This window comes from Hylobates moloch, unplaced genomic scaffold (assembly GCF_009828535.3).
Source record: "Hylobates moloch isolate HMO894 unplaced genomic scaffold, HMol_V3 SCAFFOLD_5, whole genome shotgun sequence".
In the NCBI taxonomy this organism is placed as follows: Eukaryota; Metazoa; Chordata; class Mammalia; order Primates; family Hylobatidae; genus Hylobates; species Hylobates moloch.
The window spans coordinates 143,218,127-143,236,131 of NW_026652280.1; positions in this window are offsets into that span (position 1 = coordinate 143,218,127).

Consider the following 18,005-nt stretch of genomic DNA (forward strand, 5'->3'; position numbering starts at 1 on the left):
TTGAGCAGTGGTTTGTAGTTCCCCTTGAAGATGTCTTTCACATCCCTTGTAAGTTGGATTCCTAGGTATTTTATTCTCCTTGAAGCAATTGTGAATGGGAGTTCACTCATGATTTGGCTCTCTGTTTTTCTGTGATTGGTGTAAAAGAATGCTTGTGATTTTTGTACATTGATTTTGTATCCTGAGACTTTGCTGAAGTTGCTAATCAGCTTAAGGAGATTTTGGGCTGAGATGATGGGGTTTTCTAGATATACAATCATGTTATCTGCAAACAGGGACTTCCTCTTTTCCTAATTGAATACCCTTTATTTCCTTCTCCTGCCTGATTGCCCTGGCCAGAACTTCCAGCACTGTGTTGAATAGGAGTGGTGGGAGAGGGCATCCCTGTCTTGTGCCAGATTTCAAAGGGAATCCTTCCAGTTTTTGCCCATTCAGTATGATATTGGCTGTGGGTTCGTCATAGATAGCTCTTATTATTTTGAGATACGTCCCATCAATACCTAATTTATTGAGAGTTTTTAGCATGAAGTGTTGTTGAATTTTGTCAAAGGCCTTTTCTGCATCTATTGAGATAATCATGTGGTTTTTGTCTTTGGTTCTGTTTATAGGCTGGATTACATTTATTCATTTGCGTATATTGAACCAGGCTTGCATCCCAGGGATGAAGCCCACTTGATCATGGTGTACAAGCTTTTTGATGTGCTTCTGGATTCGGTTTGCCAGTATTTTATTGAGGATTTTTGCATCAATGTTCATCAAGGATATTGGTCTGAAATTCTCTGTTTTGGTTATGTCTCTGCCAGGCTTTGGTATCAGGATGATGCTGGCCTCATAAAATGTGTTAGGGAGGATTCCCTCTTTTTCTATTGATTGGAATAATTTCAGAAGGAATGGTACCAGTTGCTGCTTGTACCTCTGGTAGAATTCGGCTGTGAATCCATCAGGTCCTGGACTTTTGGTTGGTAAGCTATTGATTATTGCCACAATTTCAGAGCCTGTTATTGGTCTATTCAGAGATTCAACTTCTTCCTGGTTTAGTCTTGGGAGGGTGTATTTGTCGAGGAATTTATCCATTTCTTCTAGATTTTCTAGTTTATTTGCATAGAGGTGTTTGTAGTATTCTCTGATGGTAGATTGTATTTCTGTGGGATCGGTGGTGATATCCCCTTTTTCATTTTTTATTGCATCTATTTGATTCTTCTCTCTTTTCTTCTTTATTAGTCTTGCTAGCGGTCTATCAATTTTGTTGATCTTTTCAAAAAACTAGCTCCTGGATTCATTAATTTTTTGAAAGGTTTTTTGTGTCTCTATTTCCTTCAGTTCTGCTCTGATTTTAGTTATTCCTAGCCTTCTGCTAGCTTTTGAATGTGTTTGCTCTTGCTTTTCTAGTTCTTTTAATTGCGATGTTAGGGTGTCAATTTTGGATCTTTCCTGCTTTCTCTTGTGGGCATTTAGTGCTATAAATTTCCCTCTACACACTGCTTTGAATGTGTCCCAGAGATTCTGGTATGTTGTGTCTTTGTTCTCGCTGGTTTCAAAGAACATCTTTATTTCTGCTTTCATTTCATTATGTACCCAGTAGTCATTCAGGAGCAGGTTGTTCACTTTCCATGTAGTTGAGCGGTTTTGAGTGAGTTTCTTAATCCTAGGCTCTAGTTTGATTGCATTGTGGTCTGAGAGACAGTTTGTTATAATTTGTGTTCTTTTACATTTGCTGAGGAGAGCTTTACTTCCAACTATGTGGCCAATTTTGGAATAGGTGTGGTGTGGTGCTGAAAAAAATGTATATTCTGTTGATTCGGGGTGGAGAGTTCTGTAGATGTCTATTAGGTCCACTTTGTGCAGAGCTGAGTTCAATTCCTGGATATCCTTGTTAACTTTCTGTCTCGTTGATCTGTCTAATGTTGACAGTGGGGTGTTAAAATCTCCCATTATTATTGTGTGGGAGTTTAAGCCCCTTTGTAGGTCACTCAGGACTTGCTTTGTGAATCTGGGTGCTCCTGTATTGGGTGCATATATATTTAGGATAGTTAGCTCTTCTTGTTGAATTGATCCCTTTACCATTATGTAATGGCCTTCTTTGTCTCTTTTGATCTTTGTTGGTTTAAAGTCTATTTTATCAGAGACTAGGATTGCAACCCCTGCCTTTTTTTGTTTTCCATTTGCTTGATAGATCCATTTAAGCTTTCATTGAAGAAATCGAAAGGATGAGAAGGTGATCTCAAAGTTATTTCTTCACTGTCCTCAAGGGATTTATTTCCTCTGTAAGATATTTTTGGGTTTTATTTTTTTTTTAAACATACAATTGGATTGCAAACAAAACAAACAACAAGAAGTGCAGATCCTTAAGTGAAAAGACCTAATAATGTACATACTATATACTCAAATGCCATTAGCACTAAATTTATTAAATTGAATTCATTCACTTCTACAAACCTTGAGACATATATTGAGATTAGTGAAGACATCTTGCTTGATATAATTGCTGCTTATTTTCAGAAAAGGTCAAATGTGTGATGATCTATTTCTTAGTATTCCAAAGGATCTTATATACTCAGGAATAAAAAAAGTCTTGAATAATCCCATGAGAAGAATGGAAGTTCCTGTCATTGATTGCATACTCTGAAACTCAATATTTTACTTAACATAAAAAGGACTTATTCTAGATTGCTCTATAGACAAAGGGTTTCTGGCTCTTTGGTCCATAATGGTTCTCAGTTCTGACTGCATACAAGAATTACCTGGGGAGCTTTAAAAATAATGATGCCAGACTCCATGCCTACAGAGTGTGATTTAATCGGTCTGGGGTGGGGCTTATGCCTTAGTGTTTTAAAACATTTCCCATGTTATTCCAGGGTTACAGCCAGGATTGAGAACCCCTGGCCTGTGCAATGGAATATGCTGCCATGTAAGTTTGCTGTAGCTCCTTCGTCTTGTGAGAACATTTTAACTCAGAACCTTAAGTATTATATAACTGTTTGAAAAACTAAAAGTACACAAAACAGTTTAGACATTTTATGGCTTTGACTTTAAAATTCAGAATGAAAGGTGAGACTCAAAGTATGCCATTAATTTATTTCAGCAGTTCTTAATTTGGGCGGGATGGAGGAGGCAAATCGGAACCACCTGGGTCATTTTTTTCAAACCAAAATAGCCATGTTCCCACCATGAGATCTTAATATTTGAAAAGGCATGTGAGTTGGGGAGGGAGAATTGTATAATTTTTAAAAGTTCTCCAGATGATTCTGATCCCCACATGGCTACAACTAATTCAACTTTTGTAGAAAACCACTGGATTACTTCTTTTTCTTCTAACTTGCTGAAGGAGTTAGATCGATGTTAAAAGGATCAGCGGTCAACCACAAGTTTTTACACTCTTGTTATGTGATCAGGTTAATCCTTTGGGAAGCCTCAAAAGACACGTCTTATAAGAGGAATGCTATTGGTTAAGAAAGACACCACAAATTAGAGCAATTTAGGCACAGACATAGCCAAAAGTTTCCTACTTTAAAAAATAAATGTATTCTAGGAACAACTACAAACTTGTGATTATTCTTGGCAATATAAAATTTATACAATGAAAAGGAATAATCATGTTAATCCATTCCATGTATCATATTCTGGGACCTGCATTTCTCAATAAAGTTTTTGACTAATCCAGATAAAACCACAGAATAAGTTCCATTACATTTAAACCTAAAAAAAGGAATTTTAAAACTTCCTTTCTATGGATACACTATGTATGTGACTCGCTCAGAAAGATAAGTCAGAGTTGTCTCCCTCTAGTTTTCCAACCCCTTGCTACTCAAAGTGTGGTCTGTGGACCAGCAGTATCTTACCACCTTGGGACTTGTTAGAAGTGCAGAATCTCAGGCTCCACCCTACACCAATCAAGTTGGAATCTACATTTTAACAATATTCCCAAGTGATTCATATGCACATTAAAATTTAGAAACTACTGCTCTGGCCCACTGTTTTTAAGACAATCAACTAAACTTCTGCCCAGAAACAAGCAATAGTGCCCATAAAATGGCAGTAGAGCAAACAACATAAAAAATAATTTGTTTTATTAATAACAGAATTATTTACAAAGACAAAAATAAAAGATTTTAAGATCTCTAGTTCTCACCCTAAACCACTGAGGCGGATCCTCACACATTAACATGGTGGTATTTTCATCTTTCTCTTTGAAAACAGTCAATAGACGATAGAAAGTAAGCTTGTGTTGGTGTAGGTAACAGTGGTATTATGTGTTTTGTTGTTAGTCTTTTTATCTCAGTTTTCCATTTCTATTTTGGAAAGTGAATACAAGAGGCTGTAATTTGCTAACAAGCAGAAGTGCAAACTGCTCTTGGGGGAAAAAAGAAGAAAACACAACCACAGCCACCACCTGTTCTTTTTACTTCGAGGCAATGCTGTGTAATCCTATTTATCCTGGTATCACACATCAAGGCTAAGGGGCAAGGGAAGGCCCAAACTTAAATTGAGTCACCTTAAATGAATAAATGGCCTTATGTTCTTTAAAATGATAATGAAAATCAAGTTATTGATTTCCAAAAGCAGACTCAACTTAAATATTAATAGTAATATTTATTAATATTAATAACAAAATAGCAACAATATTAACATAAGTATTTGAAGAACTTATTCTTTCCCACTGACACATCTGAACAGTTCATCATATGGGATTTTTCGCTTTTATTGGCCTCTTCTGTGTCTCCTTCAGTTATTTTACTATGACCCACATGTGAGAATGCTTTCATATTATCTTTCTCACCCAGTTAAGTGACAAGTATCACCATGAAGGTAAAACTCCAGATTTTCTATTAAGATCTGCACAGTAAGTATTTTTGAACTAAAGATCATTATATCATATGCATAACCTTTCCACGAACAGGCCACCAGAGGATCTTTTTTTCTTTTCTTTTCATAATGTGTAAAACGCAGAACTTTAAAATTTCCAATTTCTATAATTTGGGTCTGGATGGATAATTATGTCACTAATAAACACCATGCCTGCAAATAACATGTAGAATTGCACTTAATAAAATCCTTGAAAAGCTGTGCCAATATGTGGACCATGTATAATGTAAAAGACAAAGCACTAATAAAGACCATGCCTTATAAAGAATGCAGTGTGGATTTGCCTGATGCACATAGAAACAGGTCTGCACTTTCAAAATGACACCTTGTGTCAAAACTCATAACATGAGACGTTTGGCTCAATGCCGTTGTAGGAGATTCTACTGTTGTTTTTCTGTAATGGCCTTAGTCCAATCTCCTAATCTCCATGAAAAAATGATTGAAAAATGAAACCACTAAAAAAAATTAGAATAACATGCCTAATCAAGTCATTAGGTTTTTTTTGTTGTTGTTATTGTTTTTGTTTGTTTTTTGTTTTCATATGATCACCTGTCTTTTTCTTCTTTCAGAGAAGCTCATTTCCATTACTTGTTTAGGTGAGAAAAAATAGCCTGACTTTCATTAAGCTCTAATTTAATGATTCTATTTTCCTAAGTCTGTTCCAGTCCAAATGTGATTTCATGGCCGTATCAATGGTAGGGGAAATAGAAGTTTATGAAATGCTACATTCTTGGGAAATGGTAGGTGGCCGGGATAATTGTTGTCATTGCAAAAGGAAATTTAAATGGAATTGGGATCTAAAAAGTAATTGGTCTATAATTTATGACATAAGTTGAAATTAGACTATTCTAAAACAGATTGGTCTTAAATTATAGAGATAAAATTTTGGTTGCAATAAAAAATTAGGAGATGACAAAGTATTTCCAACAGTGTCTAGCAAAAAGTGTAACACCTGTTATTGATCAAATGAACAAATGAATTCATAAGAATTGCAGCATTCTATCATTTTGAATTGGATTTTAAAAAGCCATTTAGATATCCTAGAAAACCAAGTGTTAATTAAGAACTTATATCCCAATTATGCTGCCTAATCAAAATAAATTACAATTTGATAGAAACCTCTTTGTTGTATTGCATGCCACTTTTGGCAATTGTTGACATACTGGACCACATGCTACTCTCAATGTTCTCTTTTTGGAGTTATGGAATCCATAATTCCTTGGTTTTCTTGAATTTTTACTTTACTGACCATCCTCAATGCTTTTGACAAGCATTTCTGCCTCTATTCTGTTATTAAATGGAAGAACCATCTAAGAAAATTTCGAATTTGTATCTTGAGCCTGTATCTGTCTTCTAAGTTTGAGTTTTGTAGCACCAAAAGCTTAATTTTCTTACTGACTTTATGTCTCATTGGCTAACAGATATTAAGCTTCACATATTTAGGAGGACAATAAAAATTAATCCCTAGTCTTTTCCATCTCAGAAAGTGGGGCCATCATACACCTAATTCTTCCAACTAAAAACCTAAGAGATATGCTTAATTTCTATCTCTTCTCTTCACCTCCCAGCTCTGTATAATCCATCAACAATTGCTGTTACTGGTAGGTCTATAAAATGTCTGAAATCCTTTCATTTTCTTCATGTTTACCTTCAATCCTAAACTCTCATCATCTTGCTGCTGAGTTACTGCAAAAGCCTCTCTATATTCATATGTTCACTCTTTTCTACTTCTATTCCGTTCTCTTCACAGCAACTAGAGTGGTTATAATGATTGCTACCTTGCTTAAGGTAGTTACATCATTTTCCATTGAACTCAGGAAAAAAATCAACCTAACTCTTGGACCTGTAAGGTCTTACACATGCTACCTCCTGCCTACCTCTCCAGCTCTGTCTCATGTCACTATCAGCCTTTTTCTGCAGGGTACAGCCACACTGGCCTCCTTTCATGTCATACATTCCAGCATATTTCCTTTTACAGAGTCTCTAATTTGTTTTTCTCTGTCTGCAATGTTTTATCCCCTACTCTTGCTCTAGGCCTGGCTGGCCACTTCTCACACTTCAGGTCCCAAATGATACCTGTGACTTCTCTGACCACTCTTTCTATAGTAGAACCTTGGCTCTCAACCATCACATTAACACTCTGTCACATTCACTGTTGATTTGCTTAACAGTATGTATCAAAATCTCTAAGTATCTCCTCTCTTTCTTCCTTCCTTTCTCTTTTCCTTATTTAAATGTAAGCTGCATGAAGGTAAAAAGCTTACCTGTCTTGTCTGCTGTCTTATGCCCCACGTATTGCAAATGCTTAATAAGTAATTATGTCATAAATAAATGAGGCTGTGGAAGAGCACCTCTCAGTAGTAGTCATTTAAATGTAACACTCAAATAACAATACACTTTTTCCTAATGTGTCAAAAGGTAGCAGAACCAATAGCTTTCTTTGTCCTATTGTACCATGTCTAAGATTCTTATATTGTGTGAAATTTTACAAAGGACTTGCTATGGTTTGAATTTGTGTCTTCAAAATTCTTGTTGAAAGACAGTCCTCACTGTGGTGGTATTAAGAGGTCTAACCTTTGGGGAAGTGATTGAGAGCCCCCATGAAATCATTAGTGTCCTTATAAATGAGAATTCAAAGAAAGTCTGCCTCCTCTCTCTTGCCCTTCTATCTTCCACCATGTAAGGACACAGCGTTTGTCTCCACTGCAGGACACAATCACAAGGCATCATCTTGGAAGGAGGGAATGGGACCCTCACCAGATACAAATGCCAGTGCCCTGATCTTGGACTTCCCAGCCTCCAGAACTGTGAGAAATAAATTTCCGATCTCTATAAATTACCTAGTTGGTGATATTCTGTTACAGCAGCACAAACTAAGACAGGTCTTTCTTCTCTTTGAGATAAATGGTGATGGTAATGGTTAGGAATGATTACCTTAGCCATGTCATTTGTGTTCTTTAAATATGGAAATACTTAAATATAAAGTTGCTGATATTCCCCTAATTATTGGGTTTAGGTTGACTATATCTTGAAGACAAACTACATAATAACAAATTATAGTATTAGGATTATTGTTATTTATGATTTGTTGAATTCAAGTAGTGAGGTTAGCTCTGTAGAGAACAACTGAGAATACAGAACTTTGTTTCAAAAAGCTATAGATGATTCGAAGATTGCATTTCTCCTTTTCCTACATCTCCATTTTCTTTCATTTCCTTTCCTTTCCTTCACCCTTGTAAGGGTATGATATTTTGAGCATCCTCAGTACTCTCTCCAGCAGATGTTAACATGCATATGCTAATTCAACACACTTCCTTCCTACTCATTCCTAAATTCATAATATCTTCAGTGTTTTCTAAACAAAAACACTCCAACTATCCAGATCACAAATACTGATATATACTTGGCAAAAATTTAGCTGCAGAGAAACTGCACTTTTTTTCTCTGAAAAGTTTTCAATTTCCTCTGAAATTGTTGAAGTTTTGATCTTCAGTTTTATAAGAGTTTTCATCCTCAGTGTGTGGGTGTCTGGAAAGGAAAGGATTTCTATCTGATAAAAGACAAAATAATGTGTGCTTTTACATAATTATTTAAAACTATTCCTAAATGTGGAGAATAGTTTATGTGATAAATACTCAGACCAGTAAATAAAACAATATGCAACAGTGGCCTAAAAAATCATCCTTGAAACATTTCTTCCCATAATTACCCATTTTTTTCAGAAGGCATTTCACTTCCCATGTCCTGGATTTATATATTTCTTTATTCATTTTTTATTAATTTAACATTTATCAAACACTAATTTTGTACAATAAATTATGATATACAAATTGAAAAACAAAGGTTATTAAGGTGCAAGAATTCTCATTAAGGAGCTTACAGTTCAAGTTAATAGGCCATGGACATGTGTATGAGTCTGCTTGGGCTGCCATAACAAAATACCATATGCTGGGTGGTTTAAACAACAAAATTCATTTTCTCACAGTGTGGAGGCTGGAAAATCCAAGTTAATGATTCTGTTAGGATTCAGTTTCTGGTGAGGGCTCTCTCCTTGGCTAGCAGACAGCTGCCTTCTTACCATGTTCTCATATAGAGAGAAAGAGATTGAGAGAGAGAGAGAGAGAGAGAGAGAGATCTTTCCCTTCTTATAAGGCCACAGTCCTATCAGATAATCTCATTTCTCATTTAATCTAAATTATCTCCTAAAGACCCTATCTCCAGATACAGTCACACTGGGGGCTAGGGCTTCAACACATGAATTGGGGAAATAGATGGGGACACAATTCAATCTATACAACATACTCAGCTCTAATTCAAAGTAAAAGCAATGAGGGCCATTAAGAAATATAGTAATAAAAGTATTTCAATTGAATTTTAAAGAATGAATATGATTTTATGCATATTTCACATTGGGTGAGAGAAAAAAACAGCATGAATAAAGTCAAAGGTAAAAAAGCATGAGAAACTGTGTTCAAAATACATAGAATAGTTAGCCCAGAAATAAAATGCCAGAAAGAGAGTAATAAGAATAAGATTACAATGAACCATGTATTGAGGCCAATTTAAGAAAGACCATGAATGCCAGGGTAGCATACATACTTTGTTCAACAGGAAATGAAGAACCACTGATAATGTTTAGGTAAGGGAAATGCTTGATTATATGTGCTTTCATAAGATAAAGATGGCACACAGGATAGATCATAGGGAAGTAATTTAGAGGAAAAGAAATCAAACAAATAACATGTTATAACAGACTACCCAAATGGTAATTAGGGGGTCCAATGGTGAACAAAAGAGAAAGATAGGAGAAATATTATAGAGGTAGAATGAGTAAGACTTGGAGATAAATTAGACATAGAAGTGGAAGAAATAGTGGTTCTGAACTTCGATGCATATGAGCATGTGTTCCTGTGAACAATATTAGACCAGTGAAAGGAGATGCAAGTATGAGAGTAAGGTTATTCAAGGCACACTATGAATGTAAATATATCCAATTGACAGATGGTAATATTGGACTTAACTGTAGTGGTGATGGTGGGAATAGAGGGTTAGAAAAAGAATTCTAATGGCTCCTTTGAGCTCATTGTATTTCCAGGAAATGCCCTCTAGTAATTTAACTTCTACAGAGCTTCTTAGTGTTTAAAGGGTTAGTGCAAGTAATTTGAACAAATTGCTCATCCATTAGTATTTTTTTCTTTACTCAATAGCAAAAAGTTTATCACACAATAATAAAAAGAAGAAATTCATGAGGTGTGTGCTACTATTATCACCATTTTGCAATTGAGGAAATTGAGGCCTAGAGTAATTAAGTAACTTGCCCATGATCACAGTGTGTGAAAGGCAGATCTGGGCTTTCCAATCAAAATCTTTATCCTACAGTTGCATCTCACCATAAACTTTGAATCTCTGCCAACCAATGATTTCAGGAGTCATTCATGACCTGAAATTAGTCTAATAGTTCTAATCCTAGTGGGTGCACAGAGTGTGGGTCATTCGGCTTTCACTTGTCTACTAAGCTTCGTCACCAATAGCCCTATGTTTAGTTTACTAAGTTATGTTTGATTTACGCTGCTGCCCTTGTGGCTCTGCTCTATTCTTTTGGTTGGAGCTTCACCTATTCTGGCATATATTTTTCCCCCTTTCTCAACAAATTAGACCCTAATCTATATAACACTACCCAATAGCTTGGGATTTCCTTCAACCCAGTTTAATGGTGTTAGAAGCATTGTTCTGTTACTTATCTCACTTTGCTTAGAGATCCTCTACCCAACTACTCAGAAATAATCCTATTAAAAACAGCTGACTAAAACAGAGCTGAGTTGCTACCTCTCCCTGGAGGCCAGACCTTAACCCTGGCTGGCTTTATTCCCATTCCTTCATCATTTCTCTAAGCCTACTGATGAGTATTGGTTCCTCTTGTATTATACTGGGCATGGCATAATAAAATTAAGGTTGATATAATCAGGAAGGTGTTTAACAGTCTTGTCTAAGAAACGCCATGATGAGCATATTACTACCCAATAGAAGTAATCTTTTTCCACTCAGATGCCAAACAATAATTACATTTTGCTTTAAAGAAGCATTCTCATTAGAGATTTCCCATTGCTATAGCACAGGATGCAATAGAGAGACAGATGACTGACAGAGGCACAGAAGAGTGTGAGAAGATAATGTAGCTTAGCAGAAGAACAAGGGACTTCGAAACTTGTTTTGGGACACTAGGCAAGCAAATTTTCTTGTCAGTTTACTTAAATTTAAAATGAAAATAGCAACTATTTTGTATGGATTTTGTGAGGCCTAAATGAGATAATTTTTATAAAATACCAAATATTTTCTACTTCCTGAGACTTGGTGGGTCAAAATAAATGACAGTCATTATCATCATTGTTATCATCATCACTTTTATTATTAAGCAGAGCTTCACTTCATGACAAGCGAAGCTATTTCTTAGTGACAAGAACTAGCATCTGGTAATTTTAAGACCATTTGAAAAGAAAACTACCTTCAATATAGGTGATAATCATAAAATTTAAAGTTCACTTTGAGCAATTCTAAATAGAAAGATGTAGAATTTTCTGCAAAGAAAAAAAGTTATATATTGGAATAGGAACTTATGGAAAAAAATAGTACACAACATCATGAAGAATATCCATAGAACCTGAACAATGAAAGACTGGAAGAGACCCAAGCTGTAGTGACAAACAAAAAGCTAACCAAACAAAAGCGTCGTAAACTAACCAAACAAAACACATCATAAACTGTTTAGTGAGGAAAATAAAAAATTCATATCTGAACCTCGCTACATCATATTCTAGTTTATATGATTATGTTTTAGATACCTTGATCATTTAGCTATATGCACTTTTCATTCTCTAGTGTGTATTGTTTTCTTTATTGTCACAATTGTACATTGTCACATGGACAGGACAGACCTTATTTATTCATTGTAGCCAAGATTTTCTAGCCCCGACTGAAGAAACTATTAACTCTACCCTTGTAGAGTGGGGATACTATGAACTGTTTAACCAAGGGAGCCCTTCAAAAAAAACCCTTATGTAGTATTTAGAACACTGAGTCATCTAGTTGCTGCTTTAAAAAACAGGGATGAAACCTGTTGCACCTTGTAGAAAGTCTATCAGTAAGTAAAGGGTAGGTTAGGCTGCAGTAACAACCCAAAATTGTATTGGCTTACAACAAAAGTAGGTTCATTTCTTACCCACATGACCTGTCAGTTGAGAAGAAAATGCAGCTCTGCTCCATGTCTGTTCACTCCAGGATTCTGGCTACTATTGCTTGTCATCTTAACAGGAAAAGGAAAAAATTTTTGGTTAACCATGCATTGGTTCTTACATCTTCTCAGGTTCTAACCTTTCATTGGGCAAAGTAAGTTTTGTGGCCTAGCCTGACATAAATGGAAATGAAATGTATAATATTCCCAGGGAGGGATGGCAAACTTTATTTTGTTAGCAATAATACAATCTATCACAGGAAATCTCATTACCTTTTGTCCCACAGGAGTGTACATTTTAAAATTATTTTTCCTAGTTATAGTCTCCTTCTTTCTCATATTCCCCCCACCCCCATAAACATGTAACATTTTAATATTTTTAAGGTATACTGTTGCCAACTACAATCCAGATAAAACATTATTTTTATGTTAAATGATGTTATTTGTATCATTGTTACTTTACTATCTAGGAATCCTAGAAGGAGTTGAAAAATGAGCTCTAATTAATACTAGATTTTCCATGCATCACAAAGCATGTGTGTACCCCTTATGGGTCAGATTTTCATTCTATGCAAAAACTTGATAATTTTACCACATATCTCTAGAGGGACCACTGTCACAATTCAGAAGAAGGCAGTGATAGTTTCAAGAAAGTGAAGAGCATTTCTGAGCCTTATTTTTAGTAAAGCTACTTCATAAAAAAACACACAATTTAACAATGGCATTTTAGGTTAAAGTATCAAATGAGGCTTACTTTTATGCACTTAAAAAGTTCCTATTTATGTGAATCTGGATAACCAGACACTTTGACGAAGTCAACTCAATCAGGTCTAAGTCCCTGATATGTCTCCTGGGTCTTATGTAGAAACCTCTCCTTCTATGCCAGACATCAGAGGCAACATCAGAAAAAGAGAGAAGTGAAATATTCTGTGACAACTGTAACACTAAAGAATAATGCTAAAATACTCTTCCTTCTAACTCTTCCAGGTTAGCAATATATATTTGTTTCTCAAGTAAGAGTTTCTCTTGGTAAGAGTTTTTTGTATGACAGAAAAGACAATATTGGAGCAAGGAATGAACCATTCATGAGCTCATACAGTAAACTCCTCCTATTTCTCTTCTTATTGATGCCAAATAACTGATTGCTCATCCACATAAAAGAGTCTAAAATCAGTGGAAGGTGAATACAGGACAATAGGAACCACAGCAATATAGTTCATTACAGAGGTCACACACACACACACACACACACACACCTCTGATAAGAAAGATGGTATAGTGTAGTGGTCTACAAACTTTCCTTGTATGTCAAATCTGGTCCAACTCTAGCTTTCACGTGGCTATCAAACTAAGAATGGTTTTTATATTTTTTTAAAAGTTGAAAAAAGTCAAAAGAAAAAATATTTTATAAAACATGAGAATTACATAAAATTCAAATTTCAGTGTCTATAAATAAAAGCTTTATTGCCACAGACACACTTTGCTTGTTCATGCATTGTCTATGGCTGCTTTGACAGAAATCACAGGCACATGGTCCACAAAGCTTTACAGAAAAAGGATGCTGACCTCTGACTTACACCAATTCACAAAATTGCTAAGAAAATGCTTGATAATCACAGGCATAAACCCCATAACATAAAGATTTTTGGTAAATGAGTGTTGTCTTCACTGTGTGCGCACGTGTATGTGTGTGTATTTTAGAGAGTGTATTTAATACGGACCAGTAAGATTTTTTTACCTGGATTGACACATCCCTAGTAAAGACTCATTAGACAGCATTTGTGATCCAAATGTTGGCTTCCCTGCCTGTAGAATCTGAAAACTTTATAGATTTTCTTTGATTGAATTGCTATAATTTTTGGCCTGAAATTGACTCCCAGACTAAGGTTGATCCTCAGGCTTTAAGATTATTTAATTGACAGTGAGGTTTTCTGATTTCACGTTTCAGATCCTTTTTCACTTATTGAAAATAATGACCTTGAAGCGTTTCCTTCTAGTTTTCCAAAAAAGCTCATAATTTTAATACCCTACTACTTTAAGAATTAATTTGAGAAGAGAGTCCTCATTTCAAAGGGCAATAAGTATGTTTTCTAATATTTCACTTTAAAAATATAATGCTATGTAATCATTTTCAAACAGTTTTCCTTTCACTTACATTTGAAAATACATTTCAACAATCTGGTACTTTTATTTTTAAAAATTCAACTAGTTGATTAATTGTGCCCTCTACTACTAAATGAGAAACGTTACTGAAGTTGATGATTAGATTAGGAGCTTTGGAAACGGAATTATGTAAATGCTTGCTTTTTTTTTTCTATAGAAGACAGACTCCTTACCCTTCCAAAAATTATCAAAATTTATTGTATAAATTCTTCCATTACTTTTAAAAATTCACCAATTTTAGTTATATCCATCACACTGAAGTTCCTATGTGGCACTGCTGTTGTTGTTTTCCAAATAGTTTCTTCATTTGTTTACTAGTATCTTTCTATTATGAACATCAAAGTTCATAAGCTTGGTGAAGAAGTTTCATGAGTTCCTTTTTGAATATGGTATGATAAAATATAAGGTCCTATGAATCTAAAAAAAGATTAGTATAATATAAAGAGGGAGGAATAAAATTGGCTAATCAAGTACATCATTATTTACCAGTTTTGTCCCCCCTGCCTTGATAGCAGGCCTTTGTTATGGAGAAATCTCTAGATATATTTCACGATGAGTAGTCTTCTTTTGCTGCTACAGGTAGAAGGGTATTTTCTTGAATCTGCACTGTGAGAATCTGGGGTTAAGGAAGAAGGGGCTGGTTTTCCAGTGGTAAAATCTACGAAAGTATGCTCTGCCAACACTGTGGCCTCCAATAGTTTCTCACTCTGAAGCTAGTTCACACTCAGACTCCAGCAAACTGTCCAAATCGCCATATAAATGTTTATACCAATTTATGGCACCAGAGACTTCCAGTTCAGGTTGACAAATCTTGGCTCTTACTGTCTGGATTCGTACGTCTCCAGATTTAGAGTATTTTGCTTTGCAACCTCAAGTTTCTACGGGTTCAAGACAAGTTGTTGGTTTTCAGTTTGATCATCTTTTATTTTGTTGCTGTAGGCACAAGAGTGACAACTTCCACACTCTTTACAGATCAGAGATGAAAATGAAAGTATCTCTCTTCCATTTTGGGGAAGGGAGGTCAGGGGAGATAGATCTTTATTTCTTAAAGCTCAAATATTGCCTATTGAAAATGGTCTTTCTAGCTAAAATACATGCCCTCCAAGATTTCTCTATATCACATTATTTGTATTGTTCTAATTGATGGGAGCACTCTGATCCCTAAGCTGATCCCTAAGCTATTGGGATCACAATCATGAGTAGCATTTGGATCACAAAAGCCTAGAAAAGCCACTAACCAGAATTGGAACGTACATGATTGAAAAACAAACATTTATTGTGTAACGCCACCATCGTGCTTTAAAGAAGACAATTTTTCTATGGTTAAGAGTATATGAGGCCGGGCGCGGTGGCTCACGCTTGTACGTGTGGGGGGGAGGATCACGATCAGAGATGAACCCAGAGTTGAGTAGCCGTGATGCTCCAAAAAAAAAAAAAAAGAGTATATGAACTATGCTTCTTGGTTAGAAGTACCAACCAGTTTTTCAGAGAATAGACTGCAATCAAATTCAAATGTATTATTGTTGTATGCTTTTTTACTTAAATAGTTGCCAATAATATAATAAGTTTTTACAAAATAAAACTGGGCAATGATTGACTTTTGTTTGAGGGATAATAGGAGAAAAACTAGACTTTATGGAAATTTGATCAACCTGAATTGCATATGATGGTCCTAGATTTGAGAAGTAGAGAAGAGAGAGGATAAGACAGCTTGTCTGAATATGGTTGACCACTACCAATATCCTGCAGAGTCCATGTCTCTCTGCTCTCCATAGTTCTAACATAAGGTAAATTCAAGGCTTTTAAAATGTAGAAATGTGTTTGTTGGTAGGATGAATAATCAAAGATTAGCTGCACACCCCAGAAAACTATTCCTTCTCCCATGATTATGGAGGTAATCAAAGATTAATATTCCCTTCACAGAAAATGGAGATGGAAAGAACATGTTGGCATAAATCTTGTGTATAAACCAACAGGAGTTCAACAGACTTAAAAAAGCAATTTAAAATAAAATACTTCTCAACTCTTGATTTACATTACATAGGCAGCCTAACTATAAACTTGACAGTTCTCTTATTATAAATGAACCCTCCTATGGTTCATTGAAACATTTTCCTACTTCTAAGCCTAAACCTCTTCATAAAAATAAATTAACATTTTGGTTTGCAGTACTGTATTGTAGATCCTTTGCTTTAGAAGCAATATAATATCTTTCATTATCCCTCAAACACTATAGACTACTAAATTTGTGTTTATTATACTTCATTTAATCATTAGTATAAGCTGCAGCAGCCAAGAACCTCTATTTGGATTATTGGCAATTACCTGAAACACTGTAGATAGGATAACAGAAATAAGGCTTTCCGTTTGTGACCCTTTTCAAATCAAAGTACCAGTGCTCCTAGTCTGAGTCTTGCCACTTCAAAAGACAACATAGAAAATTAGAGTAAAATTATCAATGTGCTGTGTTTTTTCACCACTTCTTTTGGGAAGAGTATTGATGACTAATGTGGCACCATTGTTAGCAGCATGAATTTCAGAGTTAAATAGAACTTGAGTTGAATCTGTAACTTTGCTTCTTCCTAACTGATCTTGCACAAACCTTAACCTCTCTAAGCCTTTGTTCTCTTCTGCATAAAATAGAAATAGTATTATTTACCTCACAGAAATGTTTGTAGTACTGCAAATGATAATGTTATTAATGTGTTAGCATTGAGTCTAGATTATAGTAAGCATTCAAAATATGTTAACATTATTTTCATAATATTATTTTAGCCAGGAGCCCTAAAATTTGTAAATTTTATTATACTTCAGGGAAATTAACATAGAAAAATTTGATTATTGCAATTATTCAGGAAAAGTTACCCTATAGATTGATTCATTACATTTTAGTCTCTGACATTCCATCATGCTTTGTGTGTGTGTATGTACTTATGTTTGTCGTGCATGTACTTAGGTTTGTTGTGCATGTGTGTGTGTTTTGGAATACCTTTTTTGGGGGGTGAAGATTATCAGTACAAATTGCACATCTGATTATCTTATCATCTGGTGTGGTTTTTTTTTTATTCACCCAGAAATGAAATACCAATTTCTTGTTCTGGCACTTAGGAATCCCTGTATTCTGAGCTTCATATTCCACAGTAGGAGGGTTAGTGCAGAAATTTGGCTACATTTCCTATTGCCGCATTTCATCCCAAGGCAATAATAAGGGCTTATTATTTCCTTCTTCTACTAATATTTTGGATACCCTCACTCTCAAACTACACTTTTACTGGTCTAGGTTGCTTTCTCCAAAAGTTTTGAAGTAATTAACTTGCTGACAAAGAACTGGTTGGTGTCTTTAAGAAATGGTACCCTTAAAGGTACTATTAAAGACTCAGTGATGGTCTCTGATGCTCATCAGGCTTAGTGAAAGGAAGTGCAAGCAGTTGGGTTCACAGATAGCCTCCTTCCATCGTATTGATTCTGTTCATGGGCCCATTGTACAAGCACCAACCATGGCTAATGACAGAAGCTGGCTTACATGTACTGATTGAATCATTCTGTCCAGTTTGTTGTCCAGCAGGTCTTCTGTAGTGAGCACTCTAGTGAGCACTGATGTAAGACACAAAGATCTATAGGCATAGTGCCTGTTCCTAGAGGTCCACGTGTCTAAGTCTTCTATTCTCTTCCTCAACACTCAGTCAATGTAATTCTGGCATTTTACCTCACTTATTGTAGGCTATCTGTGCCTCTAAACTTCAACGAGCCA